Source organism: Sycon ciliatum, chromosome 3 (assembly GCF_964019385.1).
Source record: "Sycon ciliatum chromosome 3, ocSycCili1.1, whole genome shotgun sequence".
Lineage (NCBI taxonomy): Eukaryota > Metazoa > Porifera > Calcarea > Leucosolenida > Sycettidae > Sycon > Sycon ciliatum.
In genome coordinates this window covers 29,000,956-29,021,879 of record NC_088645.1, presented here as the reverse complement: position 1 = coordinate 29,021,879, position 20,924 = coordinate 29,000,956, and the positions used below count along the sequence as shown (strand labels likewise).

The following is a 20,924-nucleotide window of genomic DNA, read 5'->3' as shown; positions in this document are numbered from 1 at the left end:
AAGCATGTCCTGCAACAGATCAGCAGATGCGGAACAAGATATCAGTGGAGGCCACCAAAGCTGCAACGACAACTGAAACACATTCGCGTTGTGCAGGCATACAGTCACTGTAACTGCGAGTGATTTTCTTTTTGCGTGAGACTGGACTCTTCGAACCAGGGAGTCGTAAAATATTTTACGACTCCCCGGTCGATATATACCGCCATGTGTACGGAGTACGGTGTTCGTTAGTGCACATGAGCTGGCCGCACAAACGAACCGAGTTTCTGGCGAGCGAGCTAACGAGTACCCGGTGAGATCGTTTCCACACTACTAGTGATGAGGGTTGTTTTTTCGGGGTTTTAAGAGTGTGAAGCAGTGAGTTATTTTTCCAGATTTATCTGGGTCTGTCGAGTTGCCGAACGAGAACAGTTGGAAAGCGGTTTAAAATGGCCGTGAAGTTGTGCATCGGTCATTGGTGTCTCAAAGTGTTACTAACTGGTGATGGAGGTCACATTCTACTTGCTATGCCTATCTAAACATAGTGATCACTCTAGCACACAATTTCACGCTCACTATCCGTTTTTGCCGACAATGACGACTTGCGTAATAAAACTAACGTATAAAATAGAAGAGAAAAGGACATCTGGATACGAGTTAAGAGTAACTCTCCATCACTGTAACATGATACTATAATTATACAGTCAGAAAGTGCAATAACTAGGCACAAAACTGACAGAGTACTGAGACATTCGACGTCCTGACACCTAACTTCAACACATCTTTGTAGCGCTAACCGACAGCCTTCCAACTTGGAAGGGTCAAGGTTATGGAAAGACCAAAGAGGGGAAGGCAAGCGCAACGAAAACGAGCAAAAGCTACAGTCCAAACGGAACAAAGAATGTCCATTGTTACTGGATGATGACGAGACCAGTACGATATTTGACAAAGCGGTCTAACTACAATTCGAAGCAGCAAAGCAGCACACCACCCAACTTGGGTGGGTCATAAATATCAAAGATAAGTAAAGAAAGGGAAGCTTTGCGAAAACGAATTGTACAAGCCGAAAGCCAAACTCCTACCGTACTCCTCATGCATGACATTGTGATGGACTAGTTGACTACAAAACAAGTTGTTTCACACGACGTACGTTTCGCCGTATGGTTCGTGACGGCTCATCAGGTGTGCAATTTGAAACTCGGATGTTGAGCCATAAATAAATGTAGAAGAAAAAAGGACATATGGATACGAGTCTCAGTACTCTGTCAGTTTTGTGCCTAGTTATTGCACTTTCTGACTGTATATAGTATCATGTTACAGTGATGGAGAGTTACTCTTAACTCGTATCCATATGTCCTTTTCTCTTCTACATTTATTTATGGCTCAACATCCGAGTATAAAATAGACCTTGAATTATCCTAGTTCCAAGCAAACACACCAACATGCTGGTCTATAATAATACCGGTAAATGGCACACTTTTGCACCCGTTCTCTTCTATTTCCATTCCAGGTTGCAAAGTTAGATGTTCCGATGACATCAATGTTGAATCCTGTAATCACGTGATGGGACAAGGCACTGTCAACTGTATTTGTAAACTAAACTATATATGGGCAGGGAGCAAGTGTGTGGGTAAGTGACTTATGTGCTATGCATCACACAACTTCACATTGATGTGTTGTGAATTGTGCCATGGTTCATGCTTGGGTGCTTAGAGACAGGCGCTGAACACTAATGCCACTGGCAATGTTTGAGTACACACTCCTGTATGGCAAAACCTATGTGTACTTCACATGGGGATCACTGGTAGCTGGAATCTAGGTTTTCACTTGCTTCTTTCCATCTCTGCCTTTCTGTCTATAACGCATATGCTTGTGTGTCGGTATCTATGCGTGTATTTGCTGTGTTCTATTTAGTAGTCTCTCCTACAAGTCCTGATACCAGTGGTACGTTCTATTCTGTGTCTCCTTGCCTTGCACTTTCAGTGAGTGCATCAAGCACTGCAATGGGTTTTGAAAACACTGCATGACCACTGTGTTGCATCAACTGGTGCAGAAATGGCCATTAGAGCAGTGACAACAACTTTCTGCAACGTGTACTAGAAAGACTTGTGGCAGAATTGTTTCTAGCCGTGCAAAGATGTATGAGCAGTGGCGGATCCCGGGGGGGGGGGGGGGGGGCAGGGGGCATCCGGGACGGATACCTTGGGCCCCCTCTTCGGCCAAATCCTGGATCCGCCACTGATGTGTGTTTCATGGTAGGCTCGGTGTGTACTCCGTATACGACTAGCCGTGCTAAGATGTATGTGTCTTTCTTGGTAGTCTCAGTGTGTGCTCTGTATACAACTAGTACGTCTGTATCACACCACAGAGCATGTCAGAAGTAATTAGTTGCTGCTCGACCCCTGGTACTGAATTCCTCGTTTTCGTTTATGTCCTTTTGTTACCCTAAATGCGCTGGTATCTATGTGCGTGTATTTTGCTGTGTTCTATTTAGTAGTCTCTCCTACAAGTCCTGATACCAGTGGTATGTTCTATTCTGTTTCTCCTTGCCTTGTACTTTCAGTGAGTGCATCAAGCACTGCAATGGGTTTTGAAAACACTGTATGATAGTGTTGAAACGATCTCACCGGATACTCGTTAGCTCGCTCGCCAGAAACTCGGCTCGTTTGTGCGGGCAGCTCATTTGCACTAACGAACACCGTACACCGTACTCCATACACATGACAGTACATGTTGACTGGGGAGTCGTAACATATTTTACAACTCCCTGGTCGATCGAGAGTCCAGTCCCGCGCAAAGTGAAAATCACTCGCAGTTACGGTGACTATACAGTGCCTGCACGACACTTGAGTTGTTTCAGTTGCCGTTGCAGCTTTGGTGGACTCCACAAATGTCTTGTTCCGCATCTGCTGACCTGACGCAGGATATGCTTCGGTCGCCTCTCCAGTCGAGTGAAAGTGACGCTCAGTCGTTTGGAAATTTTCTCCCGCGATGCAGCGAAGACCAGGGCTACTTGCAATCTTTGCAAAACGGCCTATTCTTACAAAGGCTACTCAACGACGGCGCTGAAAAGACATCTCGACACCAAACAGCAGTCCGAAGTGAAGCAGCAGCAATCCCAAATGCCTGCGGTGATGATTTGAACCAGCTGAAAAAAATCTAACGTAGAAAAAATATTCAAAAAAATATATTTGCCACATCAATGAAACTCGTTAGCTCGCTCGATAGCTTGCTCGTTAGTGGAACCGATCGCTCGTTTGTTATAGATACGCTCGTTTGTTATAGATACGCTCGTTTGTTATAGATACGCTCACTTCAACACTAGTGTATGACCACTGTGTTGCATCTACTGGTGCAGAAATGGCCATTAGAGCACGGACAACAACTTTCTGCAGCATGTACTAGAAAGACTTGTGGCAGTATTGTTTCTAGCCGCGCAAAGATGTATGTGTCTTTCATGGTAGGCTCAGTGTGTACTCTCTATACGACAAGTCGTGCAAAGATGTATGTCTTTTTCGTGGTAGGCTCGTTGTGTACTCCGTATACGACTAGTCAGTGTCTGCTCCAGAGCCGGGTGAGCCGGGTAATCGACCTGGTTGGACGGCGCTTGGACCTGGTTGAAAATATAGTACTGGATCACCTGTGACCCGGTTCGTACTTTACACGCTCGAACTTTGAAGGGATTGACTACATGGCTTGTATGTGTGACAGATCATGCGGAGGCGCACACCGAAGTGAAAGTAGTCAGTATCCGGTGTGTGCAAGTGCTCAGTTTGAGCTTGATCGTTTGAGGTGTTGCTTTGAGCCTCCAGCGAAGAGGCGAATCCACAGACCTCGCATGTGACTCGGCTGGTGAGACAGCGTCAGGCACATGTGTACACGGCTCCGAGCCGGTTGAAATGGTTGCGCCAGGTACACGTGTACCCGGCTGTCCTACAATCCTAGAGCAGACGCTGCTAGTATGTCTGTACCACACCACAGAGCATGTCGGAAGTATCTAGTTGCTGCTCGACCTCTAGCTCAGGTCCTGAATTCCTCGTTTTCATTTCTGTCCTTTTGCTACCCTAAAATCGCTGGTATCTGTGTGCGTGTATTTTGCTGTGTTCTATTCAGTAGTCTCTTCTACAAGTCATGATACCAGTGGTACGTTCTATTCTGTTTCTCCTTGCCTTGCACTTTCAGTGAGTGCATCAAGCACGGCAATGGGTTTTGAAAACACTTTATGACCACTGTGTTGCATCTACTGGTGCAGAAGTGACCATTAGAGCAGTGACAACAACTTTCTTCAGCATGTACTAGAAAAACATGTGTCAGAATTGTTTCTAGCCATGCGAAGATGTATGTGTCTTTCATGGTAGGCTCAGTGTGTACTCTCTATACGACAAGTCATGCAAAATGTATGTGTCTTTAATGGTAGGCTCGTTGTGTACTCCGTATACAACTAGCCGTGCTAAGATGTATTTGTCTTTCATGGTAGTCTCGGTGTGTGCTCTGTATACAACTAGTACGTCTGTACCACACCACAGAGCATGTCAGAAGTAATTAGTTGCTGCTCGACCTCTGGTACTGAATTCCTCGTTTTCGTTTATGTCCTTTTGTTACCCTAAAATCGCTGGTATAATATATGCGCGTGTATTTTGCTGTGTTCTATTTAGAAGTCTCTCCTAACTTGTTACAAGTCATGAAACCAGTGGTACGTTCTATTCTGTTTCTCCTTGCCTTGCACTTTCAGTGAGTGCATCAAGCACGGCAATGGGTTTTGAAAACACTGTATGACCACTGTGTTGCATCTACTGGTGCAGAAGTGACTATTAGTGCAGTGACAACAACTTTCTTCAGCATCTACTAGAAAGACTTGTGGCAGAATTGTTTCTAGCCGAGCAAAGATGTATGTGTCTTTCATGGTGGCTCGGTGTGCACGCTGTATACGTCTAGGCGAGCAAGAATGTATGTGTCTTTCATGGTAGGTTCGGTGTGTACTCTGTGTAGGCCCAGTATGCCCGTACCACACCACTCAGTGTGTCAGAAGTAACTAGTTGCTGCTCGACATCTCGTACTGAATGCCTCGTTTCTGTTTATGTCCTTTTGTGGCCCAAAATGTCACAACCTACGGTTCAACTACCACTTCATCGGCGCTTCTGCCCACGACCCCACGACTACTTCACACACAAACTCGCTACCTCCTACATCTTAAAATCAGCTATGTCAAGTGGAACACGATCCTTGCATCCGCCTTCCACTGCCGATGATTCTACAAAGCAGCGTGTATCAACTGCAGCTATCGTTGGCATTGCTAGTGTAGTAAGCGTCGTGACAGTGGCATGTGCCATCCTTCTCACCTTCAAGATGAAGAAGGTTCACAGGTAGGATCTTACTATAAATTTCTACTTTATACTGGTGTGGCGGCTTGTGTACTGTTTGCTCTTGGTCTCTACTGTAAATTACCACCAGAGCACCCCACCTTGATTTCACAGCCAGGGAAAACACATAATCCTACATGGCCAGCAATCGAGGACATCTGAGAGTTGTAATTTTTGTACTCCTCCCAGGTGTGATTTTTGGCGTGCTGGGCCAAGCACAAGGAAGCCATCTGCAAAAAAACTGCAGAAAATGGTTGTTGTTTGATCCTTTGGTGTAATCTTTGTTTCTAGTCGAAGCTAGTTGCTGTTTGGAGCAGAAACGCTGAAATTGACTATTTTCTGCATGTACTCATACATGTACTCATGTACTCAGGCATGCAGTCTCACTCGTATTTTAGCTATTTTTCTGGAATGGATGCTGCTCTGCGCCCCTTGGTGAACCTTTCCTGCGCTCGTGGAGCAGCTGAAAAGGACCACTGGTCTGTCTGGTTCCTGGTTTGAAAGTGGAGAGTCGACTTTTGTGCCTTGAAAAAGGAGTAGAGAGCGAGTAAGGTACGTCTGTGGCTTATTTTTGAGTGCTCCTCGTACATTTTGGATCGTGATAGAAATTCTCAGACCAAAGTCAGACCAAAGTCAGCGCGATGATGGCCGTACAGTTTTCTTGTGGATTTTTTAGTTGTTTCATCTCGTATCTATGTCAGTATCGTGATGGTGAAGTGGAGAGGGTGATTTTCTTCCTCTAGGCTTCGTTCGGCCGACTTTGCTTCGTCCTCGTTGAAAAGTGATCCTGAAAAAAAGGTCGATTCGCAAAATTATGTTGATTTTCAATGTACGTGGTGACATGCGATTGCTGGCTATGTATGGCAGAGTGCAATAGATTGTGTGCGATGTGAGAGCCTTAGTGTACTAAAGTCACACTTAGGTTTTTGTGTGCAGCTCGTGTCCGCCAAAAGTTAACGTGTATACGGATTGACTGCACAACATGCAATGTGTATACACGGTTCGTGTGGCAGGACACCACGTCCACAATACGACCAGAAAAGGACGCGCAGTACTCGCTGTACTTTACGCTACTTACGTGTATGAGCTCATAGGATATGAAGCATGGCTAGTGGCTCTGGAAATTACCTACATCCGAAGTGCCACCAGCAGTTACATGTTGCCCTGTATGGTGGAGAAATGCGCACAGAAACAATTTCGCCTGGTTGCATCATGTGTGAGTGAACAAGGTAGAAATGGAGAAATTGAATGTTACCTACATTTTGGCAAAAATCTGTTTTGCATGAAGGTCACCTACAACAATCTATTTTTTTCAGATTCCCAAATTTCAGGCTGCTACTATCTATGAAGGAGTGTTTCAATCCTCTCCATTTCTCGGCACTAGCAATAGTCCAAGAAGATGGCTGCTACAAACGTTTGAACTTGCGCTTCCTGCCCAGACGACTGACTCACGAGTGCCGTGTGGAGCACATGAGAAGTACGTGAGGCGGTCCACTCGTGAAGCCTGCAAGAAAGCACCACTCTCTGCTCAACACACAGTGTTTCGGGGAATTCCCCTCTCGTCATCACTAACTCATCAGCTGAACTGGAGTAAGCTGAGTAGGTTCAATGTCTGGAGCAGCCACCTTCTTCTACAATAACTGCCCAAGTCTCAACATCTCACTTTGACAATAGTCCGATAGGATAAATTAAAGCTATGCAATTTTTGATCAACATCGATGCATCCGTTTTTATGTTCGGATTTGAGTACGATCCACCTCTGCATCGCATTTGCAATTGAAGGGCTCCGATTCAAAACGATATAAATCCGTTTTATGGAAAGTTCAGGAACTGCAGTTTTTCCTTTGTTCTTTTTCGGTCTGCACTGCAGCAGCAATCACCTTTATCGTGTTTTGCAGAAGAGCACAAACTTTAGACTGGGATGTATCTCATTTTGACCCGTAAAACCGACACACACAGACGTCCATGGGGTGATAATGAACTCTTCCATTACAAAAAAAAAACGCAAAAGCTCCGGTTTGGTCTTTATAGCGTTTTGAATTGGAGCCCTTCAATTGTATTTATGGATTTTCCACAGGCCTTAGCCTAAATCGATTGAGTCTCCGTCTTTGCACTTACAAAACGTATGTCCGAAATAGAAAAAAAGAATAAAATTCTATATAAACACAGTTGCATTGATTTGCAATGGTGGGGTATGGCATAGTTGTATGTCTGTTCATAACACATTGATTTTCCAATGGTGGGGTATGGCATAGTGGTATGTCTGTGCATAACACATGCAAAGATAACATCCTGATAAGAAGAAGGACAAAATGTTACGAGTTATGACTAACTGCCCACCAACGTAACCAGATCTTATACAGTCAGAGAGTGCGACAAAATGGTGGACAGTTATTCATAACTCGTAACATTTTGTCCTTCTTCTTTTCACAATAATTTAATTGGCTCACCATCCGAGTTAAATGATAACATCAACAATAATAACAGTTTTGGATAGTCTCCACAGGCCCAAGTCACCCCCTGTCAACAAACGTAGAAATCAATTTCACGGTCCGCTCAAGACTCAGTTAGACTGAATTTTCAGCATCCGTAGGAACTCCACCACCCTTTAAAGATTTAAAGTGCAGAAGCAGCTCCTAAAGCGGTGGGAGGCCCACCACCAAAGTGGTCCGAGACCGAAAAGCTCATTTGCTGCATTCATGTTTCCCTTGTGCCAGGCCACGAGTTTCCTATCGACTATGGGCCGCAGCACAGCTGGAACAAATCCTTCCGCTTCCTGGCAGGACTTGAACCTGGTACCATCTATTTCTCAATCATGGTCTTAGACAAACCCCCATGTCAACACCCTAGAATACTGCCGAATACTGGATTAACGATTTGATTATAGAGACCAACGCATATGGCCGATTGGTTTGCAGGCCTGCCTGCGAATCATGAGGTCCCGAGTTCGAGACCCGCGCTGGCAGCAGGGAGCGTGTAAAAAGACTTTTTACGCGTGTTGAACTGCGCCGAAACCCACGGTCAACTGGGTACTCACAGCTCGAGTGAGGATAACAAGGATGCAGTTTACAGGGTTATGGGCCGTTACACGCCCGATTGGTTGAGAGACTCACCTCCTCTCCCCTGACTCACTTGTGAGGTCTGCATTCGCTACTAAGGTGTAAAGGCATAGCGGTGGCCTGCGGAAGCGAAGGCTATAGCTTGTGTGTTTCTGAACATTCAAGTGATGCTAACGCGGATCCCGCGAATATTATATTATTATTATTATTATAGAGACATAGTAGGCCGTCGAACTCTGACGTCACAGCTTCTTGACAACGCGTAGTTACTTGGCCAAGTGGTGCCAAACAAAAGTCGCGTCACCTGCACTTTTCGTGTTTCCAGTGGCAGCATTATGCAGTGACCACAGCTACAGCATCTTTTTGACTGAGGAGAGCACCAGCGAGACTATTTATTTCAAATAAACTGCTACTTGTCGCCGAGTTTCTAGTTTTCGCCTTGTAGAGAAGGAGAAGCCGTAGCTGATTTTTTTGCTTGGCCACTGCTGTGCCTGTACTGTCGTTTGACTTTACATGTAGTCGCCGGCCAAGAAACAATGATCGGTGTCTCTGGTATTTCTATCGCCGCGATCGCTGATTTCTTTTGGTTCTGAGACCAACCAACTCTGGGCTGGTTTCCTTGTCCAGCGGCAAGTGAAAATCATAACTCCTATCTCTCAGGTGCTGGGTAACACTCAGCAGGTAAACACTGCACGATGGCTTGAGAGCCAAGGAGAAACTTGTTGAAGTAAAACAAATTTTGAAGTCGCGATCTGCACCAGCGCGCCCCAGTCAAAGTGATGCTGTGACCGTTGGAAACACGACAAGTGCAGGTGACGCGACTTTTGTTTGTTACCACTTGGGCTTGTAACTACGTGTGACTAAGAGTTGTCAGGCAGCGTGACGTAGGCACTTCGACAGCCTATAGTAGAATAGAAAAGAAGCACTGGCAAGAAAGTAATGAAAAGACACGAAGTTTATCTGGTCAGTACAACACTGATGGCATGCTCATTACCACAATCTCCCAAACATAGCTGCACAAAACAATAAAACGAGAACATGGAGAAAGGTTCCATGTGGGCTCAAAACCCATGGCGAGTAGAAGTTACATAGAATAAAGGATAGAGCAGAATGGTTTTATATGACGAGCATCAGAATTACAGTTCATTCTTTTCGATGTACTTGCACTTAAAAGTGCAAGTACATCGAACTTGGACCTGGCTTTGGTTGGCTACGAGGAGCTCATCAAGATCGGCGAGCAAATGTCTGTGGATAAAGCCTCGAGCCTCTCCCGGCCGGATCTGGTGAGCGAGCTGAGGAAGCGTGGAGTGGGCGTGTTGGCGCAGAGTTCGCTACCCACATCGGAGCTCCAACTTGCCATTGTAAGCCTTACTGACTCAATTAGCTGCATGTCACTGGAAATTGTCTCCTTGAGACAGGATAGAGCCGACAAAATCCTGAGTCTGGAATTAGAAGTGCAACAACTCAGGCGGGAAGTTCAGGGGCTCCAACAACCGGAAATCTGTGTACACCCTCTCGTACAGGAAGCACAGCAAAATTTGGCAATGTCCGGCGGGAAGTTGTACAGCACCGCCGTAGGAGACTTGAATCCCCCACGTGCACGCACCCATATTTCCTATGGTCCTATGCAGTACACACAGGGTAGTACGGGTTCTAGTACTCACCATATGACCCCCGCTCACACCACCCCCAGCCATTTGTCGCAGCCTGTTTTGTCAATGCATGGCACCAGACCACACCCACCTGAGCAATCCAACCCAGGGTCGAGTGCTGCAGGTGCAGAGTGGTCGGAAGTCACACGCCGTAGGGTTACGTCACGGTACGTGAAACCTCAGCCCCGGGCAGCCGACCCGCGTGTGCTAACAGGGCCTGAACGTACAAAGAAGCTTGTTCTGTACGTTGGAAATGTCAGTCCGGGTTGCAGGGCAGAGTCAATAACAGCGTGGTGCAAGGCCCGCCAAGTTGACGTACTGAACTGTTCGATTTCAGAAAACACGTACCTGGGTACTTGCCATGCTCGCGTAACCGTGGCAGCATCGGACGAGGACAAAGTTCTCGACTCCAAATTCTGGCCGGCCACCATCCAGCACACAGTGCGAAAGTGGCGCTTTGCTGATGCCCAAGGTAACAAGTCGTCTTCTACTTCGCGGCGAGGCAGTGATGATCAATCCTGAACTGTCATGCTAACAAACCAACATACACAACGATGCAGCAACAACGACTAAATCCCAACGCCCCTGTATTCACCCCACGATCGAAACTAGCCCACCGGCTCTACCCCGCTCAGCCCTCCTCTGGCCGACCCGCACACATTGCATGTCCAGCGCTAAATTCATCAGCGTTCCCTTTTTTCCCTAAATCCCAGCGTGATTTAACCCTAGTATCTCTGAATTGTCGCTCTGTTGTCAACAAGTTGTCTGAGCTCTGCGTTATTGCCGAATGTGCTAAGCCTGACATAATCTGCCTAACAGAGACGTGGCTCTGTCCCTCGAACCCGCTCTCACTGTCAGGCTATATCTGCATCCGCAGAGATCGACCTCCGGAAGACAATCGGTCAGCGCATTGTAGCCGTGGGTATGGGGGTGTTGCCGTACTTGTCCGTTCGGACTCCTTTCCGTACGTCTCCCCTCGTGCCGACCTTCAACGCCCTGGCTGCGAGTCTGTGTGGCTTGAACTTGGCTCCCCCTCTACTCAATCTCAGAATCCCATCTTACTATGCTGCATGTATCGACCACCCTCACAGAGCACAATGCAATTGTCGTACTTTTGTGACATGTTTGTTGAGGCATTACAGTCAGTCTGTCTAGATTCTTATGATCTGTTAGTGACTGGCGATTTCAACGCCCACAACTCAAGCTGGTGTCCCACCGATTCTACCTCGAAGGCTGGTGATCTCCTTAGCACAGTATTTTCTGCTCTTGGGCTCCACCAGATGGTTGACTTCCCCACTCATTCCTCGCCTAATGGCTCTGTTTCGTGTCTGGACTTGGTGATCACCAACCGACCACGCCTCGTGCGCTCAATTGATCAAGCACCTCCCTTGGGTATGTCTGACCATATACAGATTGTTTGCACTTTATGTTACGCCCCTATTTCGAACTACTTCCCCAACTCTTCCACTGGTCCTCCCTCTTCACTGTATCGCTTCAAACAAGTACCTTCGCACCTTTGGCAATTAATCAACGCTGATTTAGCTGGCCACAACTGGTCCTCTCTGAACTCGTACACTGATGTTAATGACGCACTTCATCACTTTGATTGTGAGCTCCAGTCCGCCTTCCGTCGTCACCTCACCTCATTCGGAGCCACCCACACTGTGACATCTCCACGACCCCGCATGCAATCTCCACCATGGGTTACTGCTGAGCTCAGGTCTGCTGTAAAACGCAAGCGTGATCTATACAGTGTGTACAAAAAATATCCGACAGCAGTAAATCATGCAGCTTATAACCGACAAAGGAATGCTGTAAAGCACCTGTCTCGGCAAGCACATCGTCAATATATACGCTCCATCCAAGCATCACTAACGTCACCGAATCGACCTACACTCTTTCAGTTTGTGCGAGCACAGCGGCACACTTCCGGCCGTGTCATGCCCCAAACGATGATAGCATCCGACGGTACGGTCGCCACGTCCCCCAAGAGCATAGCTGATGTTCTGAACACTCAGTTCACCTCATTTGGGCTACCTGATGATCCTTCGTGGCGCATTCCCCCTTTGTCCCAGTCGCCTTTCATATCTGTTCCGTTCCGTACAATCACTGTCACTACGTTTCAAGTTCGGAAATATCTGAAGCGCCTGAAATGTGGAAAGTCTCCCGGCTCAGATGGGATCCCGAATGAAGTGCTGCAGTCTCTTGCACCATCAATAGCCTATCCTCTCGCCATTATTTTTAATATGTCATTTCGAACTGGTACATTCCCACAGGATTGGAAATCCGCCATCGTGACACCGCTTTACAAGAATAAAGGCTCCCGTGCTTGCCCGGCAAACTACCGCCCCATCTCTCTGCTGCGCACAGTTTCCAAACTTTGTGAGCGGATTGTATTCGATTCCCTCTACCTGCACATCGCTCCGGCTCTCTCACCAGCTCAGTCGGGATTCTGCCGTGGTGACTCAACTCAATACCAGGTGACTCGACTTGTCCAAGACATAGCGACAAAGAGGAACTGTGGGGAGCATGTGGGAATGGTGTTTTTCGACTTGGCTAAGGCATTCGACACCGTTTGGCATCGTGGCTTACTTGCCAAGTTGGAGGTCACCTTCCGGGTGGAGGATGCTACCTTGCGTTGGATATCCTCGTATCTGTCTGCTCGTTCTCAGGCTGTTCGCTTGTCTTATTTCTTGTCTGATCCCCTCCCTGTAACGTCTGGAGTGCCCCAAGGTTCCATTCTGGGTCCTTTGTTATTCTTGCTTTACGTTAATGACCTACCTTCAGTTGTCCCCGATGTTAGTTTGTATGCGGATGACACTGGCCTTATCTGTTCTGACTCCTCCCCTGCACAATTACTCCTTACCATGCAGCATCGCATCAACAGCACTGTCATGTGGATGCAAACGTGGAAACTCCAGCCCAATTTAGACAAGACAGAAGCCATGTATATTTCTTCATCCCCTCCTGATCAACCATTATACTTCCCTGACTCGACTATGCCTATCCGTGTTGTTACTCAGCACAAACATCTAGGTGTGATGTTTGACTGCAAACTCTCTTGGGCTGCACATGTCAACTGTGTATGCAAGCGAACAAGTTCAGCATTAGGGGTACTACAACCACATTGCACTCATTTGCCCATCCAGTGTAAACTATTATTTTATCAGTGCTATATTCTCCCTATATTCGACTATTGCGATACCGCTTGGTGTGGCCTTTCTGACACAACTCTGAACCAATTAGAAGTCCACCATAGATTTATACTTAAAATTCTTTACAACAAGGATCGATGTTTTCCTTCGGATGCCCTTTATCGACTTGCACACACTTCTCCTCTCTCCGTTCGTCATAAGCACCATCTCTGTACACTGGTTCATAAAATATTTCTTCATAAAACCCCTTCACACATGATGAAGTACAATTGGTTTTCGACAAGCTCAACCCGTAACGCGCTCATCCTGCCTCTTGTTAAGTCAGCCCAGTATCTAAAGTCCCCTTTGTTTTCCGGCTACTCTCATTGGTTATCATTACCATACGGTCTGAAAACTTGTTCTTCTATTGGTCAGTTTAAAGATCTACTATCACAACTGAACTAGACGCAATAATTATCATCGAAGAACATTCTCGAATACCTGGGTGATGCACAAATTTTGATAGCGCTCACTTCCGTTAATCGTTTTTCTTTGTAATTTTCCATTCATTTTCTGCTCTAATTCATATTTGCTTTGTTTTCCTAGCTAACTATTGCCGTGGCTGGCTCAACGCCCTTGTCTCAGGGGATTCTGTCCCTGCATTAGCTATGCTTGTCACATGCTATGAGATTGTGTCTAATAATAATAATAATAATAATAATAAATAATAACTTATTGATGTCATCAATTCCACTTCAACAGGACACTGCCTGTGGACACTCCTGTCACTGTCCCCGTGGATATCCTGCCCCCCAACACCACCGAGGAGGAAGGTGGTGATGACCAACAGGCTGCAGCCCAGCCAGACACGACCACAACAACAATTGCAGTCAGCCAACGGGTACCGCAAAGGTCAACGACTAAATGCAAGGTGGCGCGACCATTTGTAGTTGTTGCACCCGCAACGAAATCCCATGTATACTCAATTGAAGAAGTATCTTCTTCCGGGGAGATTGACCTGCTGACGTAGTTATGTAAGTCCACTTCCTACAACCCAGCACTACTTTTACATGGAAAGCTTAAGGTTGCATTTGTTCGGTCATTCCCCGAATGGGCATGCCATGCGGTCGGTACCCATCGCGGAATCGGAATGAGGGTAGCAAACAAACCCGCCCGCGTTGACTAGTGAATCTGGCGTTTTGTGCAACTCTGGAAATGATGGTTGGATGTTTTGTTTGTGTACCAGCTTCGCCTGTTGTTTTGTAGCCTTGCAGCCTTGCCAAGGCTATCGGTAGTTACTTTTTTGCTTGCGTACATTTCTGCATGCCCCTTACAACAGTCCAGATGATGGTGCGGCCAAACGCGGCGTAGATCTACGAGCACCCGTAACTAGGGTGCCTATACATGGCGTTTGTCCACTACTTCATCATGACTATTCGACACCTCGTCTCAGACACAGAAACATCTCTAGTTCTACACGTAACTGAGGCTCTTTTTTTATTTGACAGAAATTAGGCACTGCAGTGAGCAGAAACCAAGTGGCAGGCTCAGTACCTGTTTGGAAGATTAGGTGCTGTGGATCGTGGGGCTCGACAATGAGTTCTTGCTAGTCTCGCTGTGATTCTAGAGGCCCTGCTCGACGATGAGGAGGAGAGGTGCGAGGCCATCTTTCCAGTTCTTATCCTGTGCGAACACTTTCTCAGGCAGCCAAGGGTCAAAATACCACCAACAAGTAACTATGCCGAGCGTGCAGTGCCGCCCTATACCCTATACAATGTCCGGCAACATTGCGTATGGCAAGAATCGAGTTTAAAGTTTGTTGGCGGAGGTATGCAACAGCGACAAAGGCCACAGTGGCCGAAGCGCATTGTCATTCCGCTCGGAATGAGAACTCATTCCACTTTTTGTTTGGAATCGCCGACAACGATTCTGCTCTATTCATTCAGCGACCGGAATCGGCATTGCGCGAACACAGCCGAATGTATCAAACAAACGTACTGGAACCAAAACAAGGTGCAATGACTTTGAAACAAGCGCAACCTGTGTCTGATGTTGCTGTTGTAGAAGTTTATTTAACGTCGCACCACAAACAGAGGGTATCGTCTCCTTTGATACATGTGGACGACATAGGATGATGCTTTCCAACTGTTTCCTTCCATGCACTGTCCACTTTCTTTCTCTCTCACTCTCTCTCTCTCTCTCTGTCTCTCTCTCTCTCTCTCTCTCTCTCTCTCCTCTCTCTCTCTCTCTCTCTCTCTCTCTCTCTCTCTCTCTCTCTCTCTCTCTCTCTGTCTCTCTCTGTCTCTCTCTCTGTCTCTCTGTCTGTCTCTCTGTCTCTCTGTCTCTCTCTCTGTCTCTCTCTCTCTGTCTCTCTGTCTCTCTCTGTCTCTTTCTCTCTCTCTCTCTCTCTCTCTCTCTCTCTCTCTCTCTCTCTCTCTCTCTCTCTCTCTCTTCTCTCTCTCTCTCTCTCTCTCTCTCTCTCTCTCTCTCTCTCTCTCTCTCTCTCTCGTCTTTCCAGGTTCTTGAACTCACACAAGGTTTTGTACGTGAACTGCACTTTATGTGTTTACCATTTCTGAAGAAATGGTCAGGCCTACCTCGATGCGCAAACTCTGCCATTCTTTTTATTGGCAGTCGCAAACGCTTTGGCTTACGCCTCCACTACCTTCCTACGGTGTGGAAAAAGTGCCAGTCCATCAAATGGCACATTCTTCGATCGAGTGGGGACGCGCGCATGAGGGCGCTGTACACTCTGCGTCGGAGTAAGGATGCGAAGCTGACAAAGCGATATGCGGCGACAATAGAGCTGGAGTGTGCAGAGGCATCAGTAGATTCAGGGACTCTCCGTCCACCGTCATCTTCAAGTCATCGTGCACGGTTGGGTGCTCGTGCTCCGAAGCAGCATTCCAAACCCCCGAGGAAGGATCTCCTTCAAACATTTGAGGAGATCAACGCGCAGGAGCAGATCTTGAGGCTGAAGACTCTTCAGGTGCAAGGCAAGTGGTTGGAGTGGACATCGGTGATGTGGCAGGACCTCTCGTGGAAATTCCTTTTGTACGGTGGTACTGGTAAGGATTTGAAATTTCTTCTCGCATCAACCCTCGACGTGCTACCTTCTCCGACGAACCTACGCCGTTGGGGAAACACCGTAGTGGATCCGTACTGTAGTTTGTGCCGTGCCTGGGCCTGTACTACGCGCCACGTGCTTGGCGCTTGGCGCGTAGCGCTGGACCAGGGACGTTACACCTGGAGGCACGACAACGTACTCGGGGTCATCGTCAGGAACATGCGTGAGGAGATTCGAATCCGCACTGCTGCAAACACCGTACAAACCGAAAATTCGAATGAGCTTGACTTCATCTCGTTTTGCAAGGCGGGAGAGAAGCCAGTTCGCGTTCAGCCCAGACGAAAGTTGGTTACGACTGATCTCCTGTCAGCGGCCTCAGACTGGAAACTTCTTGTCGACTCAGTTAGTGCAAAGATTTCTTTCCCTAGCTGTGTTGCACTTACCACCCTAAGACCAGATATAGTTCTGTACTCTACGAGTCGTAGGATTGTATTCTGGATGGAGTTGACAGTTTGTGCTGAGGACAGATTCAGTGTCAGTAACTCGCGGAAGGACAGGCGGTATGCGGATCTGGCCGATCAATGCCGAGCAAACGGGTGGCAGGTCGTTTCTTTTTCGGTTGAGGTAGGTGTGCGTGGTTTCATCCCGGACTCTCTTCGGAGGGCTCTGAAAGCGCCTTGGGTTTTCTAATCGAAGAATAAAATTTATTTGTAATTTGTGCAGTAAGACGTCTCTGCGAAGCAGCTACATCATCTGGTTGCGACGTCAACAAAAACACTGGTCGGAAGATCCACTTTTCTGAGGTACTGTATGTTTTTGCTCCGTTTATTGAGGTGCGTTGAAATTTATTCTCTTTATCTTATTATTTCTTTTCTCTAATTTCCCCATATGAGTTCCTATCAGTTGCTTTGAACACCTTGAGTGGAGAGCGCTTGCTCGAGCGTTGAACCGGGTTCTTAATCCACCATACCCAGTTCGCAAGGCTGGGCGGGTTTGTGAGCAGGCTTTCATTTCATCTTTTCTTATTATTTCTTATTATTTCTGCTTTTCATCTCATTACAAAATTCTGCGCTTTTTCTCCATCTGCGCATAAAATCTAGACTGACAACCTGCTTGGTAAATCATGCACCTGCTTTCAGGCGTAAAAACCCTGTTGTAGAGGTCTCAGTCCTCATTTGTTAGACTTACCTGTCTTTATAAATGTAACTTACTACTCTCTCTCTCTCTCTCTCTCTCTCTCTCTCTCTCTCTCTCTCTCTCTCTCTCTCTCTCTCTTTCTCTCTCTCAATGTTATCGTCATCGGCCTTTGTTGGCCGTGAGCAACTACTCCTGCTTCCTCATTGTGTCTGTCTTTCCCTGTTTTTCTCTCTCTTCCTCTCCATCTTCCTGTACTCCAGAGCCCCGGGCAAGCCTATCTGAAACTATGCCACGGTTCTGCCAGCTGACGCGCTCGGGTGTGTCTGTCACTATCGGCCCTCACACGCATGCACAACCACACATGCACACCCACACAGGCACATCCACGCATGCACAGCATAGTGGACTTCGTAAAAAATAAAAAATAAATAAAAATAAAAATCCGCGCATGCACATCCACACGTGCACATCCACACATGCACATCCACGCATGTACATCCACATCCACGCATGCACACCCACACATGCGCTCCCATGCATGCCCATCCACGCATGCGCTCCCATGCATGCACACCCACACATGCACACCCACGCATGCACATCCACGCATGCACATCTACACATGCACATCCACACATGCACATCCACGCATGTACATCCACATCCACGCATGCACACCCACACATGCGCTCCCATGCATGCACACCATCGCATGTACACCCACTGCCACTCAACCACATACACATGCGTTCCCGCTCACACACACACACACACACACACACACACACACACAGGCGCGCGCGCGCATGTGTTCGCACTAACACATACACACACCTGCTTACCAACACCCTTTCACAATGCTTTCCTGTCCACTCTGTTTTTTCTGCGTGCAGTCCTCCCCAATGTTGTTGTGTATATTTTGAGCATCGCAGGATGTGATTGCATGTCCTATGTTTTTGTATTTTAGCTCTTTCTGTTTTTTTCCTTTACACTTGTAGAGATAGTATCCCTAGTTTCTTGGTGGAAGTTGCCTGAGCTAGTTTAGCAAGCTGTATGCTTCCTTTAAAATATACATAACTGTATGGTATGTACTCACACTATGTTTTGTGGCCGATTTTGACCAGTCCCCAGTTTCGGTTCCCTTTCGCCTCGAGCAGCACTCCCTTTTTCTTTTCTTTTTAGTGATTGACTTTGAATTGATCTGCTGTGACTATGATACTACGAGGAAAGTTGCTGTTTCTTCTATTCGGTGCATTGCCCTTTCTTGCCTGCTTCAGCGCTAGCAAGGCGCAGTGCATTTGTTGCAAATATGTCATCAGATTTCCAAATTATATCTTTTGTGAGTTTTAAATGAAATTTTGAATTTGAATCGCAGTGAAGGACCGTTTCTGGGGTTTGCAGGTAGAAGTAAAGTCTCCAAAAAAATTACCCTTTTTTGTAATTTTGGCATGTTACCGTGCAGAAAGTTTATCGATGTTTGTAAGACGGAAAGAACATGCATGGCTGTTTGCACATCTTTACACAGACATCTCAAACCGGGTTCACGATAACGTTCCTTCAAATAAGGGACAAATTGGTAATTAAAACGCTAGACATTGCGACTCGTTATACTTTCCGGTTTTACAGTACTGCAGGTTGTGGACGTGACTTCTTGAGTCGAGGAATACAGTCATGTAGGTAGTGAATGGGAGTAGATGACAGCAGGACGGTATGTATTTAGAGGGAGTACTATGTACTAGCTCTGTACCTAATTAAACTGAGCACAGTCATGGGCAACCCGGTGTTCAACATCATGCATTGTTACAATACCAGCCAATACAGCTTCCAAGATGAATGCCGGAGCCGCAGACGATAGCAGATTGCGACCAAGTACAGTGTAGACACATATGCTGTGTTCTGCACACGCCGGTCATCGGGTGGATGGACGTGTTTGCGATCCAATGGTCCAGTGCCCCATGCATTGCATTCAGACTTCACTGCACTGTTGAATACCAGGCGTTGAGTCATACTCGCCGCCGGGAGACTTGACCACACAAGACACCTAATCAGTGCGGCAATATGACTGGCTGCATGTTCACACAATATACTCACGACTAACAAAGAGTAGCGACTGGGCACGTGCAGGTTGCGTGTTTCCTAAACCTGACTCTCGTTCACGATTACGAACCGGTCACGCATGTTCCGAGCACTGGACGGACGGTCCGGGCTCCAGTGGCAAGTCCAGTGGCAAGTCCAGTGGCAAGTCCAGTGGCAAGTCCAGTGGCAAGTCCAGTGGCAAGTCCAGTGGCAAGTCCAGTGGCCAGTCCAGTGGCAAGTCCAGTGGCAAGTCCAGTGGCAAGTCCAGTGGCAAGGTTGCAATGTTAGTTTTTACTATAATAATTATTCACGTACCAAGCTAGAAAATAATAATGAAAGACGGTGATACAGTGACTAGGGAAGTGAGACAACTCGTGAACAAGTGCTTCAACCAGACGCAGCAGTTACGGTGCGCGTATGGCCACGTCGGCTCACAAGGCGGTGAGAACAAACGCATGATTCACGCTCGCAAACTACGTGAGACGACACCAGCAGCTCACATACATGTAACATCAAGAGTAGAATTATGTTATGTACTGCGGATCATGTACTCTTGGTGATATCAAGAGTAGATAAACAAGAGTGTGCAACTCCGGATCTCTCCTGCACAATCTGCAGATACCCCCCACTTTTTTGTTGACGTCACCTTTTTTCAGAAGAACGCGCATTTTGCCGCAGAGCAGTGTGAGAGCACGTGCCGGGCACCGACCTTGTAGTGTAAAGCCGGCCAAGACCACGAGGGTCAACTTTCCGAAAGGCTCGCAAAAAATTCCGCCGTGGGCCTACCCAACCGCGAGTTGCACACTCTTGTTTATCTACTCTCGGTGATATGTGTGCCAGGCTATGCTCTTCAGCAAACAGTTTCGCATGATCTCTACACTTGAGTTCCTGTGTGTAGGCTCCAGGCATAGGCATGGCACAGGGCAGTATCAGTTCCTAATAGTATTGCCTCGACTGTGTTCTATGACACTCCGTCGTGACTGCACGGTCAACGTGAACTACTTCTTTCTCTGGCAAAACTCCAGTCCACCACCAGCAGCAACATGACCTGGCGCTAAACGTAGTACGATACTCAGACGGATGTCCACTGCACAACTACTTCGTCAACTACTAACAGCAGACCCCGATGTCTTGTGCATGGTTACACACGACCAGCACCATCACTGAACCTGGGCCGTGAATCGCCATCTTCACGATAGGCAGCACACCTGGACATTCCCTTTCATAGCTGCTCGGCGGCTTAGACACCAGATTCACGACCACGCTGCTTACAACGACAGATCTTCACTCTTCAAGGTGCAAGGGATTACGAGCGTACTGGGGTCTCGTCATTCATCCTACGCTTTGAAAGACAGTGTGATCCAAAGTAGAATGGCCACACGCAAGCTGTGCTTGAAACTGACAGTGAAGCTGGGACAGCCTAATATGTCTAAGTAGATCTACTATTAGTAATTAGCTTG

At 47.1% G+C, this 20,924-nt stretch overlaps 1 long non-coding RNA gene across 1 annotated transcript; it reads left to right on the top strand.

Moving 5' to 3' along the window:
• Nucleotides 1–5,182: 5,182 nt before the first annotated feature.
• Nucleotides 5,183–18,757, top strand: LOC135812642 (uncharacterized). The gene is made up of 3 exons (XR_010552891.1): nucleotides 5,183–5,342; nucleotides 13,947–14,218; nucleotides 17,649–18,757. It is a non-coding gene; the product is annotated as an uncharacterized LOC135812642 (long non-coding RNA).
• The last annotated feature ends 2,167 nt before the right edge of the window (nucleotides 18,758–20,924 follow it).